The following is a 15,755-nucleotide window of genomic DNA, read 5'->3' as shown; positions in this document are numbered from 1 at the left end:
GCCCTTTGCTCTGGTGACCTTATCTCATGATCAGCCTCTGGAGGAACATAGCCTGTGATGCAGCCCCCCAACACTCATTTTTTTTTCGTTCTACCTGAAAATTCAGAACCCTAATACTTGGGGGAGGGGGAGTAAGCCTAGCCCCAGAACGTGGACTGTTACTGGAATATGTCAAACACGACAGTCTCATTTTCAGATTTTCTAGCCAACCTTGAACCGTAAGGGGACAGGGCAATCACCTTAGCCAACGAGACATAAGTGTAAAGCAGATGGAAGGGCTTCCCCAGTGGCTCAGAGGTAATGGATCTACTTGCGATGCAGAAGACTCAGGAGATACAGGTTCAGTCCCTGGGCCAAACCTGGGGAAGCTCTCAGTCTCCAGGGGAAGCTCCCCTGGAGAAGGGCGTGGCAATCCACTCCAGTGTTCTTGCCTGGAGAATCCCACGGACAGAGGAGCCTGTTGGGCCACAGTCCGTAGGGTCACAGAAGAGTCGAAGACGACTGAAGCGACTGAGCATGCGTGCAACACCACCAATAAAAAACAAACACACAAAAAACCTGAAAAGCAGATGGAAACCTTCTGGAAAAGCCTCTATTTTCCTGAGAAAATGTTGTAGATGTAACTGCCCTATTCTTGCCTCGAAAGTAACCTTGGTACTATGCGACACGTGCTACAACAAAGAGCTTCACAGCACAGCATGCACTGCCCCATCCCTGCCCCTGCCATCCCGGCCCCAAACCAGACAGAGCAGCAGCCCATCTCAGAGCTGCAGCCCATCTCAGAGCCACTCCACCCATGACAGAAAGGAGAGCCCTGTTTGTTCAGGTCAGCTTCGCTCAGCTTCTGTTACGTGCAGCCCACTGCAGTCCTAACCTACATGAATACCTAACCGTATCAGGGTAGAAAGAGATCAAGGAACAACCCGTGACCGCTTCACTGAGGTGTGAAAACTAAGGTGTAAGACATTAGAACCTTTTCCTAAGATAATGGGGATGATGTGACAGTTTGTTCAAGCACAGGGTGAACAACTAGTTGGTATGGACTTGAGTGCAGTGTGTTCCGCCTTATTACAGAAGTTACCTACAACTAAAATTCCTGCCAAAAAAAGTCCTCTTTGTAAAATAATTAATTAATGTATGTATTTATTATTGATGTATTGGTGCTGCACAATCCCATACAAGTTGCAGGCACACAGCACAGGGATCCACAGTTCCCAAAGGTGACACCCTACCCACAGCCACTGCAAAACCCTAGACTGGCTGTATTCCCCACGCAGCAGGACACAGCCCTAGAGCTGGTTCCACACATGCTAGTTTGCACCTTCCAGTCCCCACCCACATTAGCCCCTCCCCACTTCCCTCTCCCCACTGGTAACCACTAGTTTCTTCTCTGTGAGTCTGGTTCTTTTCTGTTAAAAAATCCTCTTTTAAAATAATGTTATGCCAGTGCACTTGTTAAAGATGTGAGGGGACATTTTTAGTCTCAGTGAGATGGAGGAACTGCTAGGGACTGAAGCTGGTGCCCTGGTCTCACCTTCAGTGATGCAATCAGTGGAAGGCTCCAGGACAGTCCCTCTGGAGTGAATGGCCAGTCATGCTGCTCAGAGCTGCAGACCCAGGTGAAGAGCCCTGCTCTCCACCCTCTCCTGCCCCCACTTACATGCAGGGATACGGGGACCACACTTGGGACTCCTTAGTCAACTGAGGAGCCTCAGCTGCCCTTGGGTCACGTCTCCAGGGAGGAAAGGAGGCTGCAATACTTCTAGCCACTCTCACTCTTGCTCTCCCCTAAAGTCCTAAAACTCCACCCTGTTTCACTAAAAAATGATTCTGGCTGATTTTCTCAACCTGATACCCACTGTGCTTGTGGCCATTATAGAGCCAAGAGGCATGGAACTAAGACATCTTGGAAGGACACCGCTCGAGTGTGCTCTGTGGCCCCTGACACATTGAGGGTGCCCAGGAGTAGGGAGGCAAGAGCAGGAACCCATCACAAAGTCAGGTAGAGAAGCTCCTTAGCATCAGTCAGGCCCTGGCCTCCACCCCTCCACGGCCCCCAACAATGCAAATGTGCCAGGGATGCTCTGGGAGGCGTATGGAATTGCGATGGGCTTAGATCCCCCTCCCCTGTGTAAGAGCGTGAGTCCGGTACATCTTGTTGATCTGGGAATGCAGTATCCTATGTGCTTTATTTCTCTGCCAATGAGGCCCTCATCCAATTTCAGAGACTCTTCGTGACACCCACTCGCTTTCTCAGAGGGTGACTTGGAATAACACGTACTTGGTGCAATTGGCTAAATCATTTCCATCCTCTTGCCAGCGGGTTCCAGGCACAGCAACCTGATCAGCCTCCTGGCCCTCTACATAAACCCCCCAAGTGACCCAGATAACCCACTTGGCTGTGGTGCGACCCAGGCCCAGTTTACATCCGACCATCTGGTGACGGGGCTCCCCCAAGAGCAGCCCACGGGGGCCATCTGCTCTTGTGTCCTGCTGAAGGAGCTGAAGGTGGGGGCCAGCCTTGCACTACCAAGCCCCCTCTTTCCTTCGCGTGAATCACAGACATCCTGAAATGCTCTGTAATTTAGCTGTTCACGTCTGCGGAGCCTGCTTTGCATTCTCAGTGAACACATCACAATATTCAGAATGCAAATTAAACTTTACGGGTGCCATAACCTTGGCCATTTATTGCAGCGGATTCTGTAATTGCCTCATGTTGCTAATACCCCAAGACTACTTTGGTGTTTTCTTTAAAATTTAAAAAAAAAAAAAAAAAAACTTTTGCAGCTGGAGCTGCAAAAAGAGATCCTGGTGTTTCTTTGCACAACATCTTAGGCTAATGGATTAGTTAAGGTCCTTTTGCTGTAAGCAACCAGACTTGGTCACAGTGAGAGATGGACAGTAAAACTGAAGGTAACATACATTAGTATCCTCAAGTTCAAGTGTATTTCTCAAGTACTTGAGGAATAAGCAGAGGCAACATTCTGAGGGAAAACAGGGTTGCACCAAAACACGAGAGTCAGAAGAAAAAACACAAAAAGGTAAGCGTAAGGAGAGCTGGGGCCTACAAGCTATCTTAGAAGCTAAAGTTGTTTCTTTGAATAATTTGAACCACAAAGGCATCTCCAATTTTGTCCTGATTTTGAAGAAAAGCACTTAGCATTAGGATTATGGCCAGAGGAGAATTAAGAAAGTCAGGGCTACTGTTAACTTCAGTGACTCCTGTGTGTGAATTAGAGAAAGTCCCATTCCTCTGGGCAGATAAAGCCATCCTAATCAGGAACAAACAGCCAGGGGCAGGCAGCAGAGCCTTGGGGGACACACAGTGAGTGATCTTCCTTCAGCCTGTAACTCTGTGTACTTGTTGTTTAAGTCATTAGATCGTGTCCAACTCTTTTTCCAGCCCATGGATGGTACCCTGCCAAGCTCCTCTATCCATGGAGTGGGTTGCTATTTCTTTTTCCAGGGGATCTTCCCAACTCAGATTGGACCCACGTCTCTTGAATCTCATGCGTTGGCAGGCAGATTCTCTGCCACTGTACCACCTGAGAAGCCCACCTCTTTGTATGATCAGTAAACACCCACTCAGTTCCAAATACACTGTCGGCATCAAGAAAAGTAAATGATGACGAGACCAGAATCTGTTGTCATCTCTGGCACCCATTGACCCATTCTTGGGACTTCTTATTAACCACTGTTTCACCTTACCACAGATGTTTACCACCCATTGATCACAGAACAGTTCTATCCTCTTATAAAAGGTATCTTCCAGGTATAAGCTGGGAGCTGATCATTCTGCCTGGAAAGGCAGCTGCTGTTCCCTTGTGCTCGAGCCTCATCTCAAGCGTTCTGCACCCTTCACAAGGTCATGGCAAAGCCTCATCACAACCTTTAAGTAGGCACCCCGCTGAGTGCCCATGAGGATTTCATGTTATGCTATGAGCCAAGCACATACTAAGAGCATAGTAAACGGTAGCCATCATCACTTACGTAAAGGACAGTGGAGTGTCAAAGTAAATATACATTGAGTTTTGTTTTTAAATTCTACATAATTAAGGCCTTCAAATGACTTCCACCAACCACAAACTGTCTTCTGCTTGAAAAATGGCTTAGGGACTTCCCTGATTATTCAGTGGTTGAGACTCTGCGCTCCCAATTCAGGGGGCCTGGGTTTGATTCCTGATTGGGGAACTAAGACCCCACATACTGCGGAGCACGGCCAAATGGAATTTTAAAAAAGGAAGGAAAATGACCTAAATAAAGCTTTCCTTGATTTCCCACGGTGAACTTACTCTGAAACAAACAGAAGGTGTGTCAGAGGAACAGATGCTATCTGCACGCCCACATCTCCATGGTCCACACCATCCATTCCATTCTGGGGCCGGGTGGGCCGGGGGTCTGGGGTACCAGCCCCAGAAGTGGTCCTCAACCAGTGGCCAGGACAACTGGTGCAGAAAGCCCCAGCCTTGTCACCCCTGGGGGCACAGAGGCTCCCAGAGTCCCCCAGCAAAACCAAGCTCCAGCTGCCCACTGTGGAGACCCGCTGACAGCACACAGGCCTGCTGCCACAGCCATCTGGGCGTGCTGTCTAGAGGCACCATCCAAATAAACTACGCGAGCCCAAACCTTGTCTAATTCTGGGGAAAACCCCAGCTCAGACAGTCAGCAACATAAATACACAAGCTAGCAAAAATGGGCTTTAAACATATTTGTCTCCAAATTTTAAAATTACTAAGACACACACCAATCGAATCCAACTCCAACTTATTTTCTACTTTGTGCAGAATTTGTTTGGAGCTTTAGATATTTAAAGGCTTCAAGAGAACTTTATTTCTTTTAAAAAATCTTTGGCTCACAAATGCTCTACACAGTGAACATTCTATTCTTTACTTCGATCTCATGTGAGACTAGAAGAGTGACCTTGACCTTGTTTAGAGTCGCCTGAACCCTTGGGCTCCGAGCTAACTTTCTCTCCCGTACCCCAAGCTCCATTTAGTGCCAACAAAACATGACTTTCTAGTTCAAATAAAAATATCTTTGAAAAGGTTTATAGAAAGGTTCATAAGATGCGTTGGTGTTTGAAATGACTCTGAGGTGTATAAATGAATCAGGAACACACAGATTAAGTTTCCTTTGAAATAGAGAGTTTTCAAAAGAAAGGAATCCTTGGGAGAAAATACTTAAAAGGATTTACAGATTTGTTTTGTTTGTTTGTTGTACCACTTTGTTAAACATTTGAAGGACTTTTGAAATTTTTTTCTTCAAAGTACCCTTGAATGCTCTTAAAACTGCTGTTAAGAGACAATCATTTCAATGAGCAATAACTATTTAAATTTCTTATTACTTGAACAAAATTCTAAAGGTTCTGTCAATCCGAAAGAAAAAATGTCCTAAAATCAAATATCTTTTAGGATTGGGCAATCTAACATGAACAGACTTCAGCATATATTTACATTTATGCCAAATTCATATTATAACTCATGAAAAACAATTTTTAAGAAAGACTGAAATTTCTTTACATTTCCAAATTTATTTTCTTGCTTTCCATCAAAGTTTAAAATAATTTTGGGGGTAAATTATTATCATATCCAAATGTCTCCATAAATACTTCATCATAATTAAATATGCACCAAAGAAAGATTTTTCAAAAATACTTTTGTCTAGGTATAACTAGGCTAATACAAAATTCTGTGGCGATTCCTAAAAAACTCGTTTTTATAACCTGTGATATATAGTAGATGCACTTAGAGATGAGAAAAATTAATTATACATGATGCAACTCATGCCTAGTCCTCAAATATTTTAAATTAACTTGCTTTGATAAAGATGTTTAGTAGTGGGTTTCTGGATAACCTATTCACCAAGAGCATTTCCTCTTATGTATCTCTAATATTCTGCCTCTTGTAACTTGAATGCTCTATTATTTTTAAGAAGAAAAAACACACAGTAATTACTTTCTTTATATATATATGTATTTTTAAAAAGTACTCTTCTTCCTTTTCACAAACAGATCCTAGTCTGTAAATAGTTGTCTTTTTTCCTTCTGGTTACATTTCAATGGTGACCTCTCCAGTCTCTCGCCCATACCCCACACATACAGACACATAAACATTCCACACACCACATCCACACACATCACAGTGCACACACGCCCACACACACCAAACACCACACCACACACCGCACACACACACTTGGGGGTTCTTCTGTCTCTGTCTCTTTCTGGCTTCCTCTCCTCCATTCTTTCTCTCTACCCTACTTCTCACTTCCTCTATGTGAAGCTCTCAGTGAAACTTGCTCTGCAGAATTAAAGCAAAGAGTGAAGGCTTCCTTGGTGGCTCAGATGGTAAAGAATCTACCCACAATGCAGGACACCCGGGTTTGATCCCTGGGTCAGGAAGATCCTCAAGAGATGGAAATGGCTACTCACTCTGGTATTCTAAGGGCATTTAGGAATTTAAAGCACAAATAAATTAATTTGCCAAGAATATGTTGCTAAAAGGGAGCAGATAATAAACAATGATAGCAAATAGTAAAAAGCAAGTGAATCAATCAGTTTTATAAAGAAGAATGCCAGCTGCCGCCACTACACGGCAGGAGCTCCATGACTGAACATTTTAATATCAGATGTGAGTTGCAGTTGGGCATCACGCCTCTCTGAGGAGTGGCAGCTTGTTAAATAAGGACATGCTTGTCTCTCTGAAGTGAGGTAGCTGAGATGTGAGAGCGACTGACTTAGCTGGCTCTGAACAACAGACACTACCATCACCCTGCTACCTGGGGAGGACCCATCACCCAGTGATCCTTCCAGTCACTGTGTTTCTTCCAGCGAGAGGGAGAAGGGGTGAAATCTACAGCAGACAGAACATTTCAAAAACAATTTTGTTCTTCTGTTGGGAGAGCTAATTACACGTCAATCTGAAAACTTACGTCTTGATAAATGTATATTGATTGAGCAGATCATTTCCCTCTGGGTCAGAAACACACAGACATATTTGTGTTACTACCTATATAACTTATTTGAGGGTGCTGATGGCTTCAGTGAAGTCAGAAAGCTTCAAGTTACAGAAGTCATGAAAGAGTGTGTGATCTGTGAACTCTCTTATTCTTCTGACTAACATTAGCCTATTTTGACTCATTAGCCATATTGACAGGCTTTCATAGTGATTCAATTACATAAGCCGATCTATGTAAAATAAACCACTATCAAGTGTCCTGTTGAAATTCAAGAACCAAGGAAAGAGGGGTCCAAGCCTCTGAGAGAGAGATTTAAATGTGAAGATGGGCCGTCAGACACTCACTCACTGACTAGCGAAGTCTGCAACAGATACCTTGGCCTCAGCCATGCTTGCTGTGCCCCACTATCCATCTCGATGATCTGAGCTTGTAGTTCCCAGATGCACACACAAGTCTCCAGAGAAAGCTTTCCTGATACCCTAAGTCAGATATACAAAACAGCATCCTTTGTCTTCATTCTATTTTTCTTCTTAGCTTCCTATCTTCATTGCCCTGGTCCATAACTTTAGTTTTATTACATATGTTTTAATCTACTAGAATTTATGCCTTTTTGTTTACTGATTTTCTTGGCTCCTAGAAGAGTGTCTGGTGGGTATTAAATACTTGTTGACTTGACTAGAAGGTAATTGTGAAGCAGTAATATCGTTTACTTTGTCTAGTATCATCCTAATATCATGCCGGTCACTGTGACAAATAAAAGACATGGATCTTTTCTCTCTTTTTTTCTGATGTGGACCATTTTCACTTTAAGTCTGTATTGAATTTGTTATGGTATTGCTTCCATATTATGTTTTGTTTTGGCCCCATGGCATGCGAGATCTTAGCACCCTGACCAGGAAATTGGAAGTGTTAACCACTGTAACTCCAGGTAAGTCCTATTACTCTTTTCTTTGAGATGCTTATAATCTATTCAGTGAGACAAGCCTGTCACATATCAAATATCAGTAACTTAAAACAATGAACATTTATTATCACACACAGTTTCTGTGGATCCAAATCTGTCAGTGACTTGGTCCTGGTTCATGGTGTCTCTTGGGGTCACAGCCAACACACTGACCGGCGCTCGGCATCTGAAGGTTGCCTAGGGCTAAAGGGCCACTTCCAAGTGATCTCAGCCACACACTGTCAAGTAAGAGCTGGTTGTTGGCAGAAGGCTTCAGTTGCTCACCATGTGGACCTCTCCAGGAAGCTGCCTGAATGGGCTCATGGCCGGTGGTGGGATTCTCCCAGACGAGTGGCCCAGAAGAGAGCCAAGCGGAAGCCTCAGTGTCTTTTTTGACCCGCCTCGGAGGCCACCTTCCCCCATGTTTGTGACTCCCTGAAGGTCATACAGGTGAGCCCTATCCACATAAGCATGCGAATACCAGGAGGGGAGAATCACCTTGGAGACTCGCAACCACACACATGTGGAATCAATAACGAGGCATCCATGCCCACGCATGATTGAGTACTGAACTGTGAAAGCCATCTAGAGTCGATCTGTTTTGAAGGCTTGGACTTAGTAGTTGGAAAGGCTTAGTTAGATGACAAGTTTAATCCTCATCTGGGCAAAGGTTCCAGATGTTTTCATAACATAAACCCCATTTACTTACTCAGTAAGTATTTATTAAATAATGATTCATTAAATATTTATATATAATATTTATTAAGCCCTTGTTGGCTGTCCTAGGTCCAGGATTATGACTAGAGTCCAGACTCTGGGAAGAGGGAACTCAAACTGCATAGTGTAAAGGTCCAAACTTTGGAGCCATATGGTTTTAAGTGAATTTAAATTCTTCATGCAGGAGGGCAAGGATCATCATTGAAAGCCAGTTTTTCTCTGGACACTAAATACAGAAATTACAAATACACAAAATATTTTTTTACTGAAGGTGGGGTCTGGCTGCTCACTGCTCGAAAGCTAATAAAAAGGGAAAGCTTGCTTTATTTTGGATGCCAGCAACCAGGGCAGAGAGGGTAGGGGCGGTAGGTGCACAGACTCATGTTGAAAGGCTGATTCCCATAACCCTTTTGGCCCCATGGCATGTGAGATCTTAGCCATGCCATGGTCTTGACATCTCGATCTAACATGGCATTTTAGAACATGGCCTGGTGATCTAACAACATGCATTGATGCCATGCCATCACAGTGACGATGTGTGATGTGGGCAAGAGATTTTACAGATGGAGGGAGGGAGCTACATGCAGAGACAGCACAGTCAGCTCTGACATGTGCTTCAACTGGTAAACTTAAAGCCAGCAGTGATACACATCATAAGTAATTACACTCTATGACAAGTTCACTAGAAGTTGATTTATCAATTTTTTTTATCCTGAACATTGGAATCAAAAGTATAGTTAGAAGTAAAACAATAGCTTTTCATTAGAGTTAAAACTTTTTACTAATATTTTTCTCTGAAATGCCTCACGGACCCTCTGGAATACTCATAGAGGAAAAAAACCTACAATCCGTTATCAAAAGCAACTCAATATTCCAGGAAAACTGTTTTCTTAACAGAGACAGAAAACCAAAATCAGTCTTGCATCAGTTTACTGTTAATGACAAAATTCACTTATCTAATTAAATTTAATCCATTTTAATTCTGAGAGTATACAAAATTCTTTTAACAGAGTTTCTTTTTTTTTCACAAATCATTTTCTGGATCCATATTAATTTGTCGCTTTTTTCCCCCTATGCATAAGCAACCAGCCAAAGACAAAAGTATTGTTCTTTTTTCCACAAAAATACCTCGTCTTTATTTCTTCTCTCGCCAGCAATGCATATCCTACTTGCTTCACACACTAAAATGCTTCCCTCATCATTTCTTAATATTACAATTTTTAACCCCTGAATATCTTAAAACAAGTAACTGAATTATTTGTTATATCACCATTTTCTGACTGGCAAACTTGAGAACATATTCCGTAACTTCTGAAAACCTACACTTTTCTCGTAACACAATTTCTCTTTAATGTGGAACAAGATGGGTGTTTATTAATAAACTCAAATCTTTTCTCCCTCCTCCCTTCCTTGGCTTGAAGTTTTACTAATTGAGGTTGAAGTGTCAGGCAAAGTGGGCTGTTTGTTTCAAGGACATGGTAAGAGTTAACTTCAGACTTTCTCGTAAGTATATTTTTGTTCTCTCAGAGTTAGAATTTTGAAGGAAGTATTATGTCATGAAGCTAGTTTTCTCTAACTACAGATGCAAAAAGAACCAGTTTGGGATTTTCAAAAGAGTTTCTCTTTAACCAGTTTTCTCCAGAGCTTGAAGAATAACATTTTTAAATTACGCTTTCACTTTATTAGTGGCTGTGCTGGTTCTTCACTGGTGCCCGGGCTGTTCTCTAGCTGCTGTGAGCAGGAGCTCTCTCTGCTTGTGGAGCACCGACTCCTCGTTGCAGGGGTTTCTCCTGTGGAGCCTGGACTCTAGACAGCATGCACTCAGTAGCTATGGTGCACCGGCTGAGCTGCCCCACACCATATGGGATCTTCCCGGACCAGGGACTGAACCCATGTCTCCTACACTGCCAGGCAGATTCTTAACCACTGAGCACCAGGGGAGCCCTGAAGAATAATGTTGGTGGCCACACAGTGCTTGAAAAAAATCATTTTTCTTTTTTCATAGTCATAGTGTCACAGCTTAAGTTTTTCTAATGAATTGAACCTGAATTCCCCACTTTACAAAAGGCAACACAAATACCAGTCATACAAATGAAACCACACACAGCAGAAGCCAGAATTGTCACAAAACCCTGTCACAAAAAACCAGAGGATGCAGAGTCCCAAACCAACATTTTCCAGCACAAATGGGCCTTGACGGCAGATACACATCAGAACCCACTGGCAAAAATGCTCAAATGGCACTTAGTGCTAGAAAGAGAAGTCAGCCGGCTGCACCAACGCCAGTCGGACTTACTGAGTCTTGGAGTTGGTCAGCTTGTCCAGAGGTGTCTTTCCGTTCCACCAAGGAAAAGCACAGGTTGGCAGTCAGTGCCAAGCAGGGGTAAAAAACAGGGAGGATCCCCGGAACAAATGGTTTCAGCAGCAGTTAGGAATATCGCCTCAAACCCCTCCTGGCCAGCGAGCCGCGAGCAGCGGCGCCTCACAGCCTCTCCTGCGAGGCTTCATCGTGGCGGCTCTGCCCCCCCGCGGAGCCAGATATCGCGAGAGCTCAGCCTCACGTGGGCGCCCAAATCGGTTAGCAAAATCTCAAACGCCAATAAAGAGGCAAGGTTGCTGGGGAAGAAAGTTTGCTTTATTTCAAAGGCCGGCAAACTAGGTGGGAGGGCAGACTCCTGTCCAAAGGCCCACTCCCAGCTATCAATCGGTGGCCAAGAGTCTTTATAGGGTGAGGGTGCAAGCCACGTGCAGAAACAGCAGTCAGCTCTGACAGTCATCTTGAAATTGGTCATTAGTCGACGGCCCAGTGTTATCTTACCTGTTTTAAGTACAGTTAATCTTCAGTTCCAGGCTCAGTTTGTTCCATTTCTTTTGAGGCCGTTTCTCAGAATTGTGGCAGCTTCCGTAATGGCTACAGTCTGCTCATCATGTAGTCAACTTCTTCCACCTGGTGAGCGTTTCCGTATCTGTAAGACAGCTCCCCGGATATGGTTCAGAAGAGTTTCTATAGTCCTTAAGAAGGAACTAAAAGTCCTTGACTTAATGACTGAATTTTTATTATTTAATTTTTTTAGACTGTTTTCCTTTGTTTCTGCATTTTCTCGTTTCTCTGATTAAACTTATTCTTTGGCTAAAGCTTTTCCACAGACAAAAGGTAGGCTGAGGACATAGCAGCGAAGGTCCATAGGGTCCTGCTCTGTTTCATATTCACATGTGAATAAAATAGTCATCTTCCTCTCCTTATAAGCAATTTCAATTTAACAGAAGAAAGGCGGATTTTGGACATAATCAGTTAAGTAATCGAACATAAAAAAAACCACCAAACATGATTACAAAATGTGAAGGGGAGCCCCAAGACTGTCTTAAGAGAAGGAATCAGTAGAAACTGATCCTGTTCTCTAGAGCACCTCTACTTCCCTTGCCCTGCCCACAAGGGAAAGTAACCTGTTTTTATGGGTTAAACTTCTTAGGCCATCGAACCATATTCCAGACCAACGGTTCTCCACTGGTATTTGTCAAAGCAAGGATTGCCCAAAAGGACATTAACATCTAAATCAAGCGACCACTGATTCTTTTAATGTTTTCTCTTCTCCCTGTCTATTGCTTGATTTGTTATTCTTATCTCACTTTCAGGCCCAGGTTAACGCAAATTTTCCTCACTCTCTAAGGAATTAGGGAGAAACTACCATCTCACAGTCATTTGGTCAATGTGCTTTAAGACAGACGTGAACCCAATGCACTATTACAAGTAATATAAAATTCAAGCAGAAACCAAACCCCAAACACTTACAGGATTGAAAGTTCAAAAATAATAAATAAATAAATTTTAAAACATGAAAAAAAAAAAAAGAAAACTAAACTCCAGCATAGCAAAAGACTCTCACACACCTTTGGTGGAGTCAGGCACAGACATAAGAGCATAACAACAGTGCAGACACTCTGACTTACTACTTCTTATTCTAGGAAGGATAAAAATGTGTGAAGTGACCCAAAGATGGGAGGATAAGGATGTTCACGGCAGAATGACTTATATTTGTGTACATGGAAACAAATTCAATGCCCATCAAGAGAGCATTTCATTGTGTGCATGTAAATACCTAAGTACACAAAAAGCATAAAAGAGCAACGGAAACAATTGTGTGATAGTTATCACATATGTGCTTTTCAGAGTACACACTTACTTGGAAATGAGCTTGGAAGGATTTTTTAGGTGTCAGCAATGATGTAGCTGTAATTGGTAGGACTGTAGATCATCTACACATGCTTTTTCTTTTTTGTTGCCCATGCCATGAGGCTTGCGGGATCTCAGTACCCTGGAAGTGCAGCGTCCCAACCTCTGGACGGCCAGGGAATCCCCGATTTGCATCTCCTTACTGAGACTTTCTCCTTTGTCCGCGAGCCCCTGTAGCAGATGCGTCCTCCCTGAGCTCACTGAGTGGCTCCGGGTCTGCGTGACTTGCTTGGCCAGCTGGATGTTAGCAGGCGTGGTGCACACAGAGGTTTGGAAGCTCTGGCATGACCATCTTACTCTTGCTCTTGCCCCTCTGCTGTCTCCATGAGCCCATGCCCACTGGCAAATGAAAGTTGGTGCATGAAGCAGAGCTGTGATGCCCCATTTCCCCCCAAGATTGTGTGAGCTCCCCTGAGGGTCAGCTGGTCCCCCAATCCTGACTGAGCCCAGAGAGATCAGCAGAGTCTGGCATAGGCAGACCTGCCAACTCTGGCCAGCAGTGACACTAACAGGAAGCAGCCACGCCCCTAGCCTTGCAGGTTTCCTCACTCAGCCACGTGCTCTGCAGTCTGCTCCTGGCATTTCAAGGTCACTGGCTGCTTGAGTTCATGTAGCCATAGGCAACCGGGAGAGCGTGAGGGGAGTTGGAAGAAAAATCAACAACCAGCTCAGGTTCAAACCAAAGGTATAGTATAGAACTTGCCAGAGAATACTTTTGAATAGGCTAGGTTGGCAGAAAGTTTAACATCAGTATAAAAAAGGAACCAATGTCCTAACTTCTGCAAGGCACTGTGCCATGGTCTGGGAGGGTAACCAAGGACACACACCATCCCCCTCCTGGAACATACACTACAGTGGGGGACCAAACAATCTTAAGTTTTCATGGAGGATAAATGAACTGTGTCTGCCTGTAACCTTTCTGACAGCCAGAGACTCATTGTCACTGAATACTCCATGGCTGGGGAGCATCATTCCCATGCAGCCGAGAGTTTAACAAGATGTAGTGGAGACACGGAATCTTCCAGTCCCAGGCCACCTGCTGCCAGTCCCAAGGTACTCACTTAGGAAGCTGACGACCTGAGTGAACGTCGGGGCAGGGAGGTGCTCAGACACGGAGCACAGGGTGGTGCAGCGATGCCCGCCCATGGGTCCTTTCCTGCCCCTGATGCCTGCACATCACAGAATGGTCGACATCCCAAGCCCACCCCGCACCCCGCACCCTTCTGTGTTCATCCTGGAGATGCTGGGAGGCGTTGCCAAGCCTGGTTGTCCTGTAGAACAAAGTGCTGCCCTTGGTGTAACAGACAAAGCCTTTCTCGAGCAGATGCGAGCCTGCCTGGCCAGCCTTAACTCCCAGGATTCTCCCCTCTGCTGCTGCCCTCTGCTCACTCAGGTTAAGTATCTGCTGCACCTGCTTTTCTCAGCTCTACTCCTCTCTTCTCCTTTTCTGTGGCTCTCATTCTCTCCAGCTCTCCCCCTTCTACTTTCCAAATTGGGCTTCACTTCCTAGGATTTGCCCCCCAAGCAGACTGTAAAAATGATCGTTAGATAATATGCAACAAGCCAGACACTTTGTTGGGTGCTCTGCTGGTCTTAGGTCATCTTATCCTGTTCCACAATCTAGGAGATTAGCATCATTACTATTAGTATCATTAGCATGATTGTGTATCCCAGTTTTCAGGTAAGGACAGTGAGGCTCAGAGAGGCTGAGGCAACTTGTCGGGAGCACGAGCACCAGCAAGAGGGCCACGTGTTCTAGTACATTACCAACGCCTGTGGCACTGAATAGAGGAATGAATGAACCCTCTCCAGGAGGCTGTTCCTGCAGGCAAAATTAATCGCACCCTCCTTTGCTTTCAAATCTCTGCCTTAACATGCTCCACCTCATAAAACTGGAGCTCGATTTCCATATAACCTGCCGTCAGGCACTGCTGTGCCTTCACCATCTAGCACTCCTTTGCCGGGACAAGGTCAGGCTTGCATAGACCAGGTGTCCTCCAACTCTGGCACAGCCAACAGCAGCGGCTGCTGGACAGGCCTGGAAGTCCACGGGCAAGGGGGGCAGGAGGGTGTGGGCAGCCCCCACCGTGAAGAAGCACAGCATTGCCCCTGGGGTGAAGGGCTCCAAGAGCTCACCGGCTCACTTAGAACCACTGTCCAAGATACAGATTCCCCGCCAGCCTCCCCTCCTGTGCCTCCCCAATCTCAGCTTCAACCACAGTGGGAAGTGCGGCTGCAGAGGTTATGCAGGAACAGGGGCTTATGGGGTGCAAGCAGGCAGCTGGGCATGAAGTGGAGAGACGACACAGTAGTCTTCTGGAGGCCCTAGAGTCTGAGCCAATTGTGTGGTGAAAGCACTGAGTCCCCTCAGGACAAGACCTAGTGGGTGTAAATATGAGGTGTCACTGCCACTGGTCTTCTCTGCAATTCAGTTCCTATGGGGTATAAGGGCTTCCCTTGTGGCTCAGACGGTAAAGAATCTGCCTGCAATACAGAAGACCCGGGTTCAGTCCCTGGGTGGGGAGGATCCCCTGGAGAAGGAAATGGCAACCCACTTGAGTATTCTTGCTGGGAAAATCCCATGGACAGAGGAACCTGACAGGCTACAGACCATGGGGTCGCAAAGAGTCAGACACGACTGAGCAACTAAAACACCATTTTTTGTAAGGGAGTTTAAGAGGGTAGCCTAGTTTTGGCTACACTCCTTCCATGAACAGCCCAGGTCCAAAGCTGTCTGCTGACCTCAGGGTCGGTGAGGTGCAGCTTCTCAGGGACACATGGAAGGAGGAAGGCGTTACGAGAAGGGGTTTTGTAGCTATCTGAGAAGAGAACTCCTTTCTGCTTTGAGATGTTCAGTTTTCACATGTACTTTCTGCTCCAAGGATCTCCTCTATTTGTCTCCACTTC

General features: G+C 45.0%; 1 protein-coding gene across 1 annotated transcript in view; it reads right to left on the bottom strand.

Annotated features, from left to right (window-relative positions):
* LOC132658165 (procyclic form-specific polypeptide B-alpha-like) overlaps window positions 1-11,162 on the bottom strand; it is a 381,003-nt gene extending 369,841 nt beyond the window's left edge. Inside the window, exon 1 of the mRNA XM_060402075.1 lies at window positions 10,914-11,162. The gene's annotated coding sequence lies outside the window, so the exon portion shown is untranslated. The remainder of the gene's footprint in view (window positions 1-10,913) is intronic.
* Window positions 11,163-15,755: the final 4,593 nt, after the last annotated feature.

The sequence above is a fragment of the Ovis aries genome, chromosome 19, assembly GCF_016772045.2.
Source record: "Ovis aries strain OAR_USU_Benz2616 breed Rambouillet chromosome 19, ARS-UI_Ramb_v3.0, whole genome shotgun sequence".
Taxonomy (NCBI): domain Eukaryota; kingdom Metazoa; phylum Chordata; class Mammalia; order Artiodactyla; family Bovidae; genus Ovis; species Ovis aries.
The sequence above is the reverse complement of the archived record's forward strand: the minus strand, read 5'-3'. Positions and strand labels throughout refer to the sequence as shown.